This window comes from Diachasmimorpha longicaudata, chromosome 1, assembly GCF_034640455.1.
Source record: "Diachasmimorpha longicaudata isolate KC_UGA_2023 chromosome 1, iyDiaLong2, whole genome shotgun sequence".
Classification (NCBI taxonomy): domain Eukaryota; kingdom Metazoa; phylum Arthropoda; class Insecta; order Hymenoptera; family Braconidae; genus Diachasmimorpha; species Diachasmimorpha longicaudata.
The window spans coordinates 13,069,370-13,085,880 of record NC_087225.1 but is presented as its reverse complement, the minus strand read 5'-3'; the positions used below and the strand labels follow the sequence as shown (position 1 = coordinate 13,085,880).

Sequence of the window (16,511 nt, the reverse complement as noted above, 5' to 3'; positions counted from 1 at the left end):
CAACATTTTTATATAGCTATCTTTTTCTCTCAAGTATTTTTCGCCATTCCGTTTGAAACTCTCAATTTCTTGTTTTTGCCTGTGGCTCACTAGCTATTCATTCGTTTATGTGTTTTAGGGGGGAGTGGAAAATCATGCAAATTGTAGATTTTATTCCTGATTAGGTGAATTGATCGGCTGCTTGATGAAGAAAATAAATTATTCAATTTTTTTAGATCATTCGTTTTCTACACAATTTCACGGAAAGAAATTTTGGATGAAAATTAAACGTTTAGATGGCAAAACGTGGGACGAAATGACAATCAACTACTTTTTGGGTTAAGTTTGGTGGAAAAATTAAGTTTGGTGACAAAAAAAAAATTAACACATATTACTGTCATAATTATCCTTTGGCTTTAACTTGGCGAGAAAAGAACGTATTTATTTTTAATTATACGGAAATTTGCAAGAATTGATCGTGAATGAAAAATAGAATATGGTCTCGGCAGTTCCAACGTTTAGGACTAAAATATGAAGCCTGTTCAATTGGAATAGTCAGAAGTTGAAAAAAACCGTAAATTTTTTGTTTTTATATCAAGTACAGTAAGTCGAGTAGACAATAGACACTAGTTTATATTTTGCCTTGAACCTCGAGGGGTCCGTGTAAACCGGGTGGCCCACCGGCGTGTTCATTAAACTGACATGCGAGAAAACACGGGCGCGAACTTGCCCACCATGGAATTCACCATGGGCATTGTTTCATGATAGTATGGCTGCCAAGATATACTGGGTATCGTCGACAAAAGCATCTTTAAATATTTCACTGACTTCTAACACGGAAATTCACGGAAAATCCATTTTTTCGGCTCAAAAAAAATTGTAAAGTTCAAATTATGAACCCTCAGTCATTAAAAAACATCTAACTAACGCGGAAAAATTATACATTTGCATAAAATAATAGTTTTTCCCTTCGAACATTTTTGTAAGAGGTACATACCCCCTTAATGAATCGAGCTTAAAAAATTATTTATTCCAAACCCCTAATTTATTTCAGAAAAAATATTATTTTTCAACGAAACTCATTCTTTCCACACAAGGAAAGTATAAATCACCATTATATTTTCAGTCGGCAATGTCCTTCTCTACCCGATCGTGCAGATCGATATTCCCGTTCGATTAATGACTAATTACCCCTTCAATTAAAATTTTTCCAGTTTTTATTTGTCAAACGGCATTTTTTTTTCTGATCCACAAATGGATAATGAAAAAAATGACAGTTTACTCATAATTGAAGATCGTTAGTCAGCCCTCCTACTGGTGTCCTCGGTGGATCCTTCAGCAGTTAGCGAATCAACGGCTTTCCACCACGTTTACGCACTGCTCTTACCATCATCGATCATTTTTCATGACTGTGTACACATCACTTACAAAATTATGCGTTGAGGCGAGTCTCGAGACTCCCCGAGGTGGAGCGTCCGTGGGGAAAGATACGAGAAATTATTTCAGGACGTTTCCACATACATACAGAGAAGTGATGGGGAAAAAAGGTTTATTCAAAATAAAATCGATGGAGCGAGTAATAATTTTATGAATTATTCATTGAATTTGGAGAAACACTTGTTTACCAGTAAATAACGTGTTCATCGACTTAGATGAAATTTTAGTCTGAGACATAATAAATTCTGCCCCTCTCCCCTCCCCTATCAGTCCAGTAATTTTAATTCTACTACGACAGTAATTTTCATTTTTGTAACGATAAAATTAAGTGTAAAGTAAATGATACCCTAACGTCCACAGATTAGAATAAACAATATTTGAAACTGGTCACAGTATTTTGTACCACAAAATTCAATTGCAATAATTAAAGCGAAAGTGAATGCGAAAGGACCGAAAGGATTTTTCAATCAGAGAAATTTCAAGAACTTTATAAATCAATAAATCCACCTTCTGACATTCAGAGCAGTCAAAACTCGTTCATTCCCACCACCTCCACTTATTTTCTCCCCCCGTTGCTAACAAGCCATCGGAAAAACAAGTTTGGAATTTAAACTAACAAATCGATTATACAAACATTCATACAGCGTACCTGATGTGGACTTGAATTCTACCATCTTCCTATGATTATTCCATGTCATCGATACGGCATCTTGGCGATCGATCATCGCTCACCGATGGAGGAGATACCACCGAATGGTGGCGGCAGATTAAAAGAGACGGAGAAACATCTGAGCGACTTGAGGATGAAGAAGTAGAGAAAGATAAAGGGAATACAGGTATATACACGCGTCTGTACTCACTGGCACTTTATCAAAGGAGAGGAGAGAGTGAGAGAGTTGAAAATATTTCATCTCTCTCTTCCACAACGTTTACTAAACCCGTAAGAACCAAGTTCTTGAGTAATTGCCTGCGAGGCTTGCTCCTGCGCCTGTTAAGACCTGGTCAAACGATTATAAAACGAACAGTCAGAATTTCCCATTGACTCTGAATAATTTTACAAAAGCTCAAACATTTACACTTATCAGGGCCATTTACGTTAATTGATTTTCATTGAAATTTGCATTTAATTTACACTTTTAGTGACAGCTGAACGAATTATTTCGAAAAATATTTTTCGAGATCGTTTATCGACGTACGGTACTTCGAACCGTCGGGGAATCCCCGATATTCTTCTCTTTAGCAATTTCCCACTTCCTGTCCTCTTAACAACTGAACCTATTCCATCATTTAAATATTAAATAATTTCGTAAAAATATATATCTATTATTTTGTAACTCTTCTTGCAAAATTCTTCGAGCAGAGTAACCTAAACTATTTGCAACTGACAATTGCGAAGAAATATTTTTACTCCGGGATTCATCAGCAATGAAATGATAGAATATCACCGGACCTTAAAAATGACACCTGTAATTCCCCCTTTTTACTGATAAATTTTCCGCTTCTTGCAACGATTCATACAAAATTACAACTTCATATAAACAATTTATGGAATAATTTCTTCCTACCATCGTTTATGGGATAATAACACTTAAATGGATGAGTATTATCATTAAAATTAATAATGGAAGATGTAGATTCAATGTCTGTTACAAGATGACCAGTTTAAATCCCTCGACTTGAATCGTTATCGCTGCTCATCGAAATTTTCTACGATCCACGGCATAATGGCACGCGGAATAGGATTATGCGGTGGATCTTATCTCGATCGAGTCAGACCCCCACGGAGAATAGTGCTCCGGTGTTCGCCATAGCCCCCCATACTCTGGCCCTCATGAAATAAAAATAAAATACGGTTAAAGACGAAGGGGAATAGGGGGAAGGTTAGGGTGAGAGGAGTAAAAATGATTGGACGGTGCGACTTGTGCACAACCCGAGAAGTTTCTACAACATTGTTTCATAAAATATGGTTCCATTTCACCTCCTTCCTCCACAACTTGACGATTTTGTCTTGGAAAATATATTTGATACGTCTCTTCTTCCAACTGAAACGTCCATATTTCGCGCCATTAGGCCAAGCTACGAACTCTGAATTGTGTGGGGAAAACTCTCACGGGGATAAGACAGAGTGAATTTGAAATTACAATTCGCAAACCGGTGAATCGCAAGACCTTAAGGAGTTACCCGTTATGGGTAGAAAGACAGTATGCCGATTCTACCATTGTCCAATTAAACTGTTTATGGGATGTGGATTGGAGAGAAGTTTCAATAAAAATCTTTTGTAAATGAGGGGAATGATACTTTTTTCAGGTTAAGAGATACAATTACTCAACTTCAATCATTTTCAGGCGATAAAAAATATGGTGAACGAGAGGATGTGAATTGATTTACTCTTTTTAAAAAATTCAACGAAAAATTCGGTATTTCAAATTAATTTGACAATTCTTGCCGTCAACGAGGAGGTAAAGAAACAAGAAATTTGGAGATATTATATTTTTCATTGAAAAAGCACAGAATTGACGATGATTTACCTTTTCAGGATAATCGAATTCGACATGAATTTATTCATTGAAAGATGAAAGAGGAATTTGAAAATGTATCGTTGGGTTTAATAGAAAAATTCTTTTCGTTTCCCTGAGAAATTCGTAAAACCATTGGAAGTTTTCAGATAAATTGCAAAAATTGTGATTGCATGTTAAAATTTCATAACAATCTGATTCTTGAAAAATTGATATTTTTCTTCTGAGCGAATTTCGCCTCACGAAATAACAAAACAATTGGGGACTTTAAAAAGTCAAAACAATTAGGAATAAATTCAACTTTGAATGAATAACATCAACCATAAAAATAGTCGTCGACTTGACGAAGACAAATTCAGTACCGAATGTTTAATTCAACGAATGGATGGACTCTCACGATCGACTTTGGCGACTCCACTGAAGTCCCTCGATCGTCGGTGATCTAGAACGATCTACATACCGCGTGGTTGCTCCTCGTGAACGATGGAAAAAGAAAGAGAAAAGCCCACCAGAAGAACGTTAAAAAAAAAAAAAATTGCCAACATCCTAGGCAGAGTATGTGTTGAGAGAGCCACCGGCAGTTACACGAGCCCCGGTTATTCCGGATCATGGGGCCCGTTGAATCGATATTCGCGCGATATGGCGGCTTACAACCGATATATATTCAGCTTATATACATATATATAACGTTACCCCTAATTGCTGCAAATAAATTCAGTATATATCGCTCTTAAGCATTGCGGAACGTTTAACGAGTAGCAAAGCGCGTGAGAAATTTCCCGGACAATTAATCACGATGCGTCATTTTGATATGTTAGGTAAAATCATCGGCGCGCGACCAAATGTTGAAAAAGTATATTTAATCCAATCTGATTCTCAAGTTTTTTCACTTCATTAAAATTAATTAATTTAATTGAATGAATTATTGAGTGGTAAAGTGAGGAATTTTATTACACTCGATTTAGTAGTTAACAACGACTTTAAAGTGCGAAAATTGAAATTTTTCGTGTAATAAAAAATTTTAATTCTGGTTTTTAAATTCAACACAAGCAAAGGATTTTTTTTTACTAATTATCCTGTGGTTCTCTATAGTAGGATATCATAATTTTTATCCCGTAATGTAGGAAAAATTGATTGATGAGGAAATTAAATAAGATTTGAGCGATGATTGAGTAAAAATTATGAGCAAACGACCTGCGAATATATCTCGATAGGAATCATTGAAGGAGAAAACCACAATTATTATTAATAATTCGTGAAATTATAAAAAAAAATCTCGATACTGACTTGTCCCAATATTTAAGTCCCTCCATCCACTGCATAAATTTTGGAAAATTGTAAAGAATAAAAAAATATATAATATTTCAACGACACGAACGACCTAAGTGAAACAAATAACGAAGTAACTATTGATGTATCAATGAATTGAGTCATCGAAATGACTCCACGGGGACAGAATAATCGATATTATCGATCGAGAGGGCCACCTGGTCAGGTGTACCCGTTCTCAATCCCCTTGTACCACGTATCCCCACGAAGATGCAACAAAAAATCTTGATTTCTCACGCTAACCTCCATCGGTGATCGAGACGAAACGGACAGACAGCGGGACAGGCCAAGATTAGCCTGGACATCGATCGCAAGTACACGATACGGAAGGAAAAGAACGCATCGCAAATAAAATGAATAAATATGTGTATGAATGTCAGAACCAGTTGCAGGAGCGCGCCATGAGAAATTACTTTTTTTCATGGCTTTTTATTCTCCATATGAAATATCTGAATGTAAGCTGTCAAATCGTATCAGTGATCTCGTATATCGTATGTGCGTATGTCGTTTATAAATTCTTTCACAATGAAGAATTCATCGTTAAAGGATGCACTTTTCAGTGAAGTGCCTACGGATTTTGCACTTCATAGCTTATCGGTGAAAAAAAAAAAAAATCCATTCAAGTTATGCAGCCAATGAATATTTCATGATGTTGAGGGATAAAATTTTCATTTATGGCAGCGATTTTCTGATATGGCGGCAGGAAATTGGATATTTATGATAATTTGTTGTCAGTTGTAAAGGAAAAGTTATGAAAATGAAAGTTTCGTTAGAATGTATCACGTTTTTTCGGTAGCTTTGATTTTCATTCATCTGGACAGCTGTAAAAATCAACTGAATGACACGTGGAGATGCATAATCATAAATACATAATAAAAATAACCAATGCTCGATAAATGGAGAGCTCCGAACCCATTCGGCATCGGCATGTGACCGTTACTTTTCCCATTATTGATATCCTTGCTTCATTTATTGATTTATCAATTTTTATTTCAAGTTTCTACGCTACAGCGGTGTACCATAATCCTCATTTTGTTAGAAATTCGGTTGGTCGATAAGAGAAAAATTGAAAAACAAATTTATTTACCATATTTATCTGCGAATCGTGAAATTTTTTTTTAACAAACGTTACGTCACGCACGAGTTAGAACTGCAAATTGACGCGTATTTTTGCCATAAAAATTGTTGACTCATAAAAAAAATTGTAAAATAGAAAAGTACCGATGTTCAGGTACAATCTACTAAACTTTTTCAACGTTAAAATATTTATCGCGTAGGATGTTAAAAGAAGTTTGTGCGATAGAAGAGAGGTCAAAGGGCCATGACACGTGGGTGTCTGCAACCAAAGAATGCCATGAAATAAACCAAGACTTTTCTCTTTTCAAGATAGCCCAGTGTGTGACCCCCTACCACCCCTTGATATCCCCCCTTCCCCCCTCTTATCCTCACACCGCTCTGACAGCATTCACTTCCGTTACCAGTAATTCCCCAGAATCTTGGGTGAGAAATTCACAGGAATTTCAATACAAAAATTGGAGAATTTACGCACAGCACTGGGATTGGTCTTTGAGCACATGGAGACGATATCTTACGTTATTTTCTATTTCCTAACCCGAGCTGTGGTATTTCACCGTCACAAACATGTGGGACAGATGGGGTCTCTCGATTTTACCTATTGGCAGACAAAAAAAATAACATTGGCGACAACTGTTTGGAAGACGACAATACACGTAACCATTGTCTTTCTGCCCACGGTGATGTTAATGTTGCATACAAATGTGTCTAATAAAATGTAAAATACGCAATTCAAAATATTTAAGGTGAAAAACTTTGTAATCTATCGAATTATTGAATGGATTTATCGAGCAATTTGTATTCTTGAAAGCATTTGTAAACATTGTCGATTGAATAAAATTATTAGGTCCAGATGAAAAATAATGTAGATGAAAATTCTCTTAAATAAATGAAATGTTTATCTCACCCCAATTGATATTTGCAAGAAACTTTCAATTTGTCAAACGAAAATTTCCTCAAATTTCAATCAAATTGCGACACGTTAAAACTTTTCAGAATTTAACGTGAGAAAATACGGGAAAAATTTTTTAATGGACCGTTCATTAAGCTAAAATATATGCAAGAACTCCCCTGTCTAAAACGATCATTTCCCCGCTGATCCATCAAGAAAACCTGATGTGCGATTTTTCAATGAAATAATCTATTGCAACAGACTGCAATCCTCAAGAGGTACTCTATCGCGGGGGCTTCTGAGCTGTAATAAAACACCTCGATCTTAAGTGAACTCAGGAGTGACCATAATATCACAGAGTCAGTGGTCAACTGCTCTACATTCTGTCTCACCTCGACAGGTGTCACATTTATTTTCAACGAATGAGATAAAAAATAATAGATAAAAATATTTTTCATAAAATAAAAGGTGATAAGTGACTTCATGAGTCAAGAATTTATGAACTTAAATTACTCCGATATTTGCCTTATCCTATCACGCCTGAATGACTCCATAAAACTAAGCAAAATAGAAAATTCAAAATACAAAAAATCTGATATGAATTCAGGGTTAATGGAAGTCGTGAAGTCTTGCAATCGGGCTTCCTGGTGTACTCTCCATCGGCTTTATTATGGACAGCCCCGCAGAGCGGCCAGTGTAATCATATCGCCACTAACTCGCCTCGTAACTTAAGCGCCGCTTTCTCGACCACTTATCTATCTTATTTCTTTTTAGCTCTGCCCTTTCAAGAGCTCTACCGTGTTTTGTATCATCCGGGAGGTACTACATTCAGAGTATCCACTGTACACACAATGAATCAAAGAACAAAAGATGCTATTTAGTCTCAATGTAGGAGAGAAACAAACAAATACAAGGAAAGAAAAACTAAATGTTCAATTAAAATTCTCGATTGTCACTGAATTTCCTTCAATGGTCGGCACATCCTAAGGAAAACGCCGACACCTAACGTTGAACTACTTTCAATCAATTTGTATTTTTTTATAATTTCAACAGCCCACTTGCGATATTTCTTCAACAGTCTTTTAAAATATTTCAACATAAACAAAAATTGTCGATCAGTAAAAATTCAATGAAAGTCCCACCTACACTGTATACTCCATAAAAAAATTATCCCTTTGAATGACCTCCCTAATCCCTTACTAAAGAACAATTAATCAAAAATTTTCAATTATCTCAAATTTTTATCGCGAAGCAATAGCTTTCCCTAACGAAACACCAGCAATCATCTGAATAAATCTCACCTTCCATCACTTCCCTCCCCTGAAATCACAATAAAACCAATTCTCCCTCTCCCCCCCTCACCATAAATAAACAATCAAAAACCAATTAATCTAAAATAATTAATAACCCATTGCCATTCCGATCTTCACCTCGCCAAATAAATACTTCCCACTAAGGGAAATCAATCCTGAACCGTTCATTTACTCCCCCGTCTCAACTTCTTGTTTACTCCTTGATTAAAAGGAGGTAAAATGAGGCAAAGGCCTGCAAGAAATCCGCCACACAGCGGTAGCCAGTAAGGAGCCCTCCTCCCTCCACCTCTGCCCTCCCCCCCCTTTCTTCCCCACCACTGAGATAACATGTAATGAATGCGATAGCCTCACATGCCTTGATACCTCCTCACTCCTTCACCCCTTTTTTTACTCCATCAATTCATCTAGACTCCTTCTTGAGCTTCCGCATGTGTCGCATTGTTGGCTTCCAGCATCCATTAGTCCATGTATTTATTGACTTGGTCTTATCATCATGAACTTTAGATAAACTTTTGCTGAAAATAAGTGGAAAAATCACTCTTCAATTTCTAATTCCATCGGTGAAATTCCTCATGTGCATGCTGGAGGTAGTGAACTCCAGGGGTTCCAATTAGGCTAGGTTAACTTCATGATGAGGTACGCGACGTAGGAGCAATGATGGTAGTTGGGGTATGAGGGGAATGAAGAGTAAGGGAATTGGGGGGGGGGAGAGGGAGGAGGAGGAGGGAAAAGATTGGGGTAAGAGACGAATCAGTAGGAATGAACGAAACGACGTCTGTCTTCTGGCACGCTGAGTGAAATCAATCACCAGCTGATGCTTGGGTGTACATAGCAGTTCAACCAAAGTGAATGTACTTTGAGTTTTAATACTGTCTCTCTCGCACACGAGACAGGAATTAACGACGAACATCGCGACACGCAGACGAGATAATTGGACGAGCGTCGTATGTCAGGGAAATCCTCGTCTGACAATTTCAAACCGGCCCAATCGCACCAAGCGTAATGTTGATGGGGAAGGATGGTGAAGTGTGGAAGATGTACGTGGTGAAAAAATTCTGGGGAAGGAAGTTATCTTGGGACACGGTTTCTTCATCAAGGATGTTAAGTTTTCAATGGATGAGGAAGAATTTGATTTTTTTTTTTTTTCAAAAGATTCAATAAGTATTGGGATTTTTTTTTCGATTGGGTTTTATCGCTTTCGGACGTTTCAATGACAAGTTTTAGCATTTTTTCCCCACTATTTAATCCCAGGGATTTAATGAGTGTTCAATGACACCGCGATATTTTTTCAATTTAAAAAGTTTATTGTTGAAGGATTGAATTGAAATTTCTATTTTTCGGACGTTTTGTAAGAAACGAGCGATAAAAACTGTCACTAAATTCCCAAAAATTCTCGAAAAGTGAAATTACCGGGAATCACTTTTCAAAGGCTTAACTGATAATTTTCCCAAGAATTTCTTCAACTGAACCAGAATTATGTTAATGATTTCCTTCCCAACTTTTTTATCCACTCCTAGACGAGGTGCAGATAATTTGCCAATTTTTTTTCTAGCCACTGTTTGAATAATATCATAAAAATGATGAAGTTTTCACAGCAAAGAGTTTCCGCGCCCATTCATTTTCATCGTAATATTTTATTTCTCAAATTTTTTTTCACCTTACGGTAAAACCACTTCTTTTTTCTATCGGCTTCCGGCAATTTCCCGCGAACCGAACGATTTGCCAGGTATCTCGAATGAAGTCCATGCAAGAAGTGAGGCTGGAGCTGTTCAGTGAGGACTGACAATTTCGAAATATAAGTTTTAGTTTTAATCAAGTGACCCCCCTCCCCTCCCTCCTCCCACGACCTTGTCTCAATGTATTACATTGTTGTCTACTAAAAAGTCATGTAAAATGGGTGGAGCTCTTGTCCACCACCTTCCTATTATTATTTATAACTTCTTGACATTACAATCGTGCCATCGGCCCAATCAGTGCAACAAACCACGAAGTATTTTTTTTCACTGGTATGTTTATTATATCCTTGAGATAAAATTTATTTGAGAGTAACAGCAGAAGTCAATGGTTGAGGTATTCAGTGACCTTTGTAAAGAGATTTACTAGCGAAAAAAAGTGCTCCATTGGAGGCTGAAATAAGGGGCAGACTGGAGTAATGGTTGAAGAACAGTATCTGGTCATTGCACTTTGCAACAGTCAATGCAATTATTCCTCAATCTTTTGTGAAATTCACGAGTGGGAAATTTTTCTGGAAAATTCGGTTGATACCGTCGGACAAATGACCGCGAAAATATCCGGGGAGTTCGAATTTTCGGAAAAAATAACGTTAAACATGACGAAAGAAATATTTGTTAATCGAGAGAGAGAGAGAGAGAAATGTTCTATGAAAATTCTAGTCTGAGTAGAACAAACGTGCAGTTAAGTGGATTAACTTGAAAGGTAAAATGATTTCAATTGTAAACGGTAGCAGTTCTCTCGAGCCCCGCATATGTTCCCTAGACATGGATTTCCTTCAGTGACTTTTCAACTTGAAAAAATTTACCTCAACTGTAAAACAATCTCATAACATGAGGAAAATTGATACGTCGAATATCTCAAATAATAATTCAGTACTAGGTGCCAATGATCGAATTGCTATGTCAATTTCACGACTTGGTGTGCTATTATACCTTCAAACGCAAATGTCAAACGGCACCTTAATACACTGGACAGAGACTGGCAACTCAATGTAATCTGATCGAAAACATGAAGTTGTGTGTTTATCTCAAAGTTGTAGTGAAACTTGAGCTTAGGAAAAATTGATTTCACTGGATAGAATGATTTGTAGTAATGGACTTATCTCCGATTATTAAAAATTCCTGTAGATTGTGCTCCTGATTTTCTTTCATTTCTTAAACAATTTCACTGAGGATATTTCCAACTGGAGAATTTATATTTTAGAACATATATAAACAATACATCGAATGGACCCAATTTCTAACTAATACATATATTACTAACGTTTCATTTAATTTTCTAAATATATGAAACGACATGTTTGGAATATTTAAAAGTACCAATTTCTAGTAATTACCAATCAGCTTTTTTCTTGCTTCACCAGAACTTATCAGAGAAAGTTTTTATCACGCAAGGGTAGTAAGTTCTCCCCATACCTTCCATCTATCAAAATAAAACTCCCCCAGAATGCCTTTCCCATTCCGATAAAATCAATATTCACCAAACTCCCAGAGGAAATTCCAACAATTTATCCATTAATTTGTCATCTCCCAGTTTCCACAAAACACAACTCCAATGAATTAATTGAACCACAATTATCGATATCGATGATCTCCAAAGATTGTTCCCATTCTCCAGCAACTTTCCCGACCTCAGGAGTATTTTATCCCACGATTCCTCATTACATTATTCAATATTTCCACAATTCCACAATTAATAACCACCGTAGACATCGAGAGTGGGGGAGCTGGGGAGGCTTTGCTGAACCGGTAGCTGTGTCATGAATAACCTCGAGCCATCTACCTCTCCCCCTCCCCCCCCCCCACCCAACCCATGAAAAACCGGATGGTTGACAACCCCCTCGTAGTCATGCAGATAAAGAGAGTACTCTCGTCGTCTCCCAGGATAAGTCCATGAATTATTATAACGCATATCGTTTTTCAAATTCAATCATAATTATTAATCACGCATATGGTATCCAAAAATTCACATAAAAATCCGGTACAACGGCATAACTGAATGCACGAGAAATGGCTCATGTGGTCAACGAGCGAGGCTATACGATATATTGCATTATTATTTATTAATTCGGAGTAGGAGAGAGATGCGTATCTGTGATGTTGAGAAGCCCCTTGGTTTACCCAGCATCACGAACCAACCTTATCTCTCAACCACCACAAAGTACTTTACTTATGCTGTTGTGCTACCTAACAGTGGTTCTCAAGATTTTACATATTAAATAATCAAAGAAGGGTATTAAATATTTGATATATTTTATCACGATCATTTTGCAATGAATAATTGAGAATATTCATGAATAACAAACACATCCGCTGAATTTTAATGATGATATAATTGTGATGTTTACGATAATCTGATGTGGAAAAATAATTCTCTTCGTGATTTGAAATATTAATGGGTAAATAAATGGAGTAAAAAAATAGGGTTGCACACTAGCAAATAGCTCAATAAAAAATCAACTAGCTGAAGGAATGGATGGATTTGCCGGAAATGCTTATGTCATAATCCGATTGGATTAAGTCAATTTATGGTGAGTGCGTTAAAATAACTTGGGAATGAGCGATAACACTATTAAGTGAAATGGAATTTCATGGAGAGCTTAATAGGAATTCTCCACTGAGTGACATTGGATTCAATTTGAGGGAAATATGTTTATAAACTTTCCAGTTTGGTGCTGACATCAAGTTAATCCAACTAGTTTCAATGAAAAATAAAATAAATTTCATAGCTTATTAGAGTTTCAAATTAATTCAAATTCAATTAAAGAATATATTCACTTCATTTTTTCGATGTTTTAATAATTTCTAGAAAAACATAGACGTGAAATTTATGACTTCCTTTGATGATAAATTTGTTGAAAAAAAAAAATTAATGACGCTGAATATTTGCGATATTTTCAAATGTTTCTCACGCAATTTACTCGACAAATATGATAATGAAAAGTTACTGAATCTATGACTCAATTATTCATCAATTTCAAATGAAATATCATTAATAATTTTGAAAACTTGGATTTAATACCCAATATTTTTTTATCACGATAAAAAACCTCTATCGTTACCCTAGATTTTTATATCTTGATAAAATTAATTAGAAATCCTTGATTGGATATGGAAAAATGAAGAAAATAAAAATCAGATTTTTTTTTTCATCGGACTAGAGAAAAACTGGCCCCAACTTTGAAAAGTCATCGAAAAATGTAAAAAAAAATCGGTAGTAAAATGGATTTTGACTGGAACGAAGCTCGTTATCTCCACTCGAGTAACTCCAAATTGCTCTAGGAACATGACAGAAATAAGTAACATCGTAGACATGCTAGGGCGCGCCAGGGATAGAGCCACCGATCGCTAAATCACTCGCTTCAACTCTCGACAACGTGTCCTCCTCCTTCTGCCCACTTTTCTTCCTCTCACCATTTACGGAACGAAAATCCAAGTGTCCCCGGTCATTTCCCTCGTGAAATCTCCCCGTCGAGCATCAAACCTACTAGGCTTGACCACACCAGGATTATATATAATACCCAACACTGTTCATTCTCATTGTGTACATGGTAATTCTGGTGAGCATTGTCGTGGCTGATAGCAATGTCGAGTGTTTATGATAATGCCACGCCCCTCCCATAAACTTGAATGAATTTTCTTCATTAATGAACGGCTTCTTATCGAATTTTTTTTTTTTATTTAAAATACGAAGGCTTTTGCATTAGATAATTCACCGTGACAATCGCTTTTCTCAGCAAGTTAATGACAAATCCGTGACTCGGTAAATTTTGTAGAATAAAATGAGCTTATGGTGTGGCTATTTCTTGTGGATAAAATGTAATTGCTTCATTCATCGAACGATTTTGCTTTACTCATTAGTTTTTTTTATCTTTCTGGTTATAGGCATAGACGACCTGGACTGTCCTGCCTAGGAGGCCCGACATTCGGTGAGGAGAGAGAGGTGAATGACCAGCATTTTTATCAATTCTTCAGAGTGAAATTTCAGTAGTAAATATGGCACTAAGTATTTTAATCAATCATCCGAAAACTAAAGTATTTTAGAAACAAAATTACTATATTTTTCATGATAAAATTGGTGACAAAATTTAGGAAACGATGGTTCGGTAATAAAATGAAAAAAATTGCAAATATTCGAAGGCCCATTTCCACAAATTTCTGGTAATGGGTGAGCGCATAGTCATGAGGACAGGACACCGGTACTAATCACAAGTAGTGCAGGTGCTTCATACACCGCCACTACTTCCTCCGCGTCTGTTGTATATCGCCCACTCTTGTCAGGTAGCATTTCACTGTCTTCCTCGTTTCTCTGATGAACATTCTCAGAGTTTTCTCAATTACGATAGCGAAAATTACCGAACAAGTTAACTAATTGTGGACGAAACCCAACCTTCAGTGCTTGAATTTTAAGTTAAGAAGAAAAAAAAGTGAAAAGGTAAAAGGATCATAGTAAATTTTACTCCGGTGGCCCAGGATAATTTTTTAAACGCGTCGATTGTTCGTGTTGTTTTTTTAAACTATCGTATTTACCCTCTGCAAGCCATAAAAATATCTCGGAACGTGAATAATTGCTCCGGCATTTCGTATAATTTCTCAGCAATGGAGACTGATTTTTCTCGTACCTTCTTAGTAAAAATTCACTTCAGCTGGGCCTCATGACCTTCAGGTCAATTGCAAAAATTTTCTCTCCAGAACAAATTAAACTTCGAATTGAAACTTAAGCAAAAATGACTACCAATCAGTGGGAGCTCAAAAAAATACCCTGTAATTTTATAATTTTTACGATCGACTCCTGCTATTATACGAAATATCCCAATTAAGAAGGATAACGGCCAGTTTTTTTACTCCATTACAAGGGATTATTTACCTTATAATAAATAAAACGTCTCAATTAAAAGGGATAACGGCCCATAAACCTAGAAGTTCAACGGCCTCAAGAATACAGAAACTCAGAAATTAATTGTGCATTTTCACCATAGATTCGCTACCGACAAATACAAAGGAAAATTCAATGAAAATTCGAAGAAAAAAAAAGTAGGAGTGCGGTAAAAATTGATAAAAAATGTGAATCAAAACTGGAATTTTACGAATTATCGCATCCGTTCCTTCTCACCCTGTCGTCTCCCCTTTAAACTTTTAAATCATCAGAAGACCTTCATGTCAGATTTTGTTCCACGCAAGCGAGATTCATCTTTTTTTCGTTAAATCCCTCCATTCCCCACATAATCCCAGAATCACCAACAAAACAAAATCCACCTCAACCAGTCTCACAACTTCTCTATCCCAAACTTTCTTCTGCTCCCTCTAAAAACTTCAATAAAAACTTTCTCACGAATTCCACCCGCCCATATCCCTCCGGACAATCATCCCCTGACTCTTTGCTATCGTGAGTTTCAACCCCTTTTCTTTATTCCCCAGAAACACGAGACTCCTAACATCCGCCATACTCGCAATTCTACGCATCTCATAGGTCGACGTTGAGGGGATGAAAGGAAGGGTGTGGCCAGGCCCACAGCCGCCCCAGGGGACTCTCTGGCAACAGAGACAGCACAAGAACAGCCCTCGATAAAGGGTGGAAAAAGGGTTGCTAGCTCCATCGATTTTTACCATCATCCCCACTCTCATTTTTTCTCATTCACTTTCTTTTATTTATTTTTTTTTTGTTATATACACCCCAATGTTTCACCCTCACTGTACCTCCCTTGCATCAACCCTTTTTTCCATCCTCACGTACACGATAACCAACTCACCAGTACACTCACAACAATATCACATGCACACACATTGATTGGATAGCACGTCTCATTTTATCCCCGAGGTGCGTTGGAAAAAAAAAAAGATGCGTGGGCTATGCGCTGAAGCTTTTGCAGTCGAAGTTAAATTCCCCGGGCGCAACGACGTGTTTTTAAGGTTTTTCAACGCTTATTTCATCCTTTCGTTAAAATTCCAGGGGTGAAAAGTGCTTCAAATGGTACAGTGAGGTTATGTGTGGTGACATTTTTGAAACGAGGTGTTCAGTGCGAGAAAAGCCGGGAAAGTGAGTGAATGGTGAGATGGAAAACGGAGTAGGGGTCATGGAATTTTCCCCCGCGCCAGTTCGGGGGGATGCGGGGTGTGCGCTTGCGTCGATGATGAGACTATGGAGAAGATCATCTTAGGTAGAGGGATATGAATTGTATAAGGAGTACATGAATATGGCATCCTAAAGCGCAAGAGCTTTCTGCTCCCAATTTTTCCT

At 36.9% G+C, this 16,511-nt stretch overlaps 1 protein-coding gene and 1 long non-coding RNA gene across 6 annotated transcripts in view; one reads left to right on the top strand and one right to left on the bottom strand.

The window, feature by feature from the left end:
• The window catches only part of LOC135163672 (uncharacterized), a 48,077-nt gene that overhangs the window by 25,880 nt on the left and 5,686 nt on the right, over positions 1 to 16,511 (top strand). The window contains exon 2 of the long non-coding RNA XR_010299171.1: positions 14,159 to 14,216. This is a non-coding gene — a long non-coding RNA (uncharacterized LOC135163672). The remainder of the gene's footprint in view (positions 1 to 14,158; positions 14,217 to 16,511) is intronic.
• LOC135163535 (protein cortex-like) overlaps positions 1 to 16,511 on the bottom strand; it is a 64,935-nt gene that overhangs the window by 42,836 nt on the left and 5,588 nt on the right. The gene's annotated exons all lie outside the window — the stretch shown is intronic.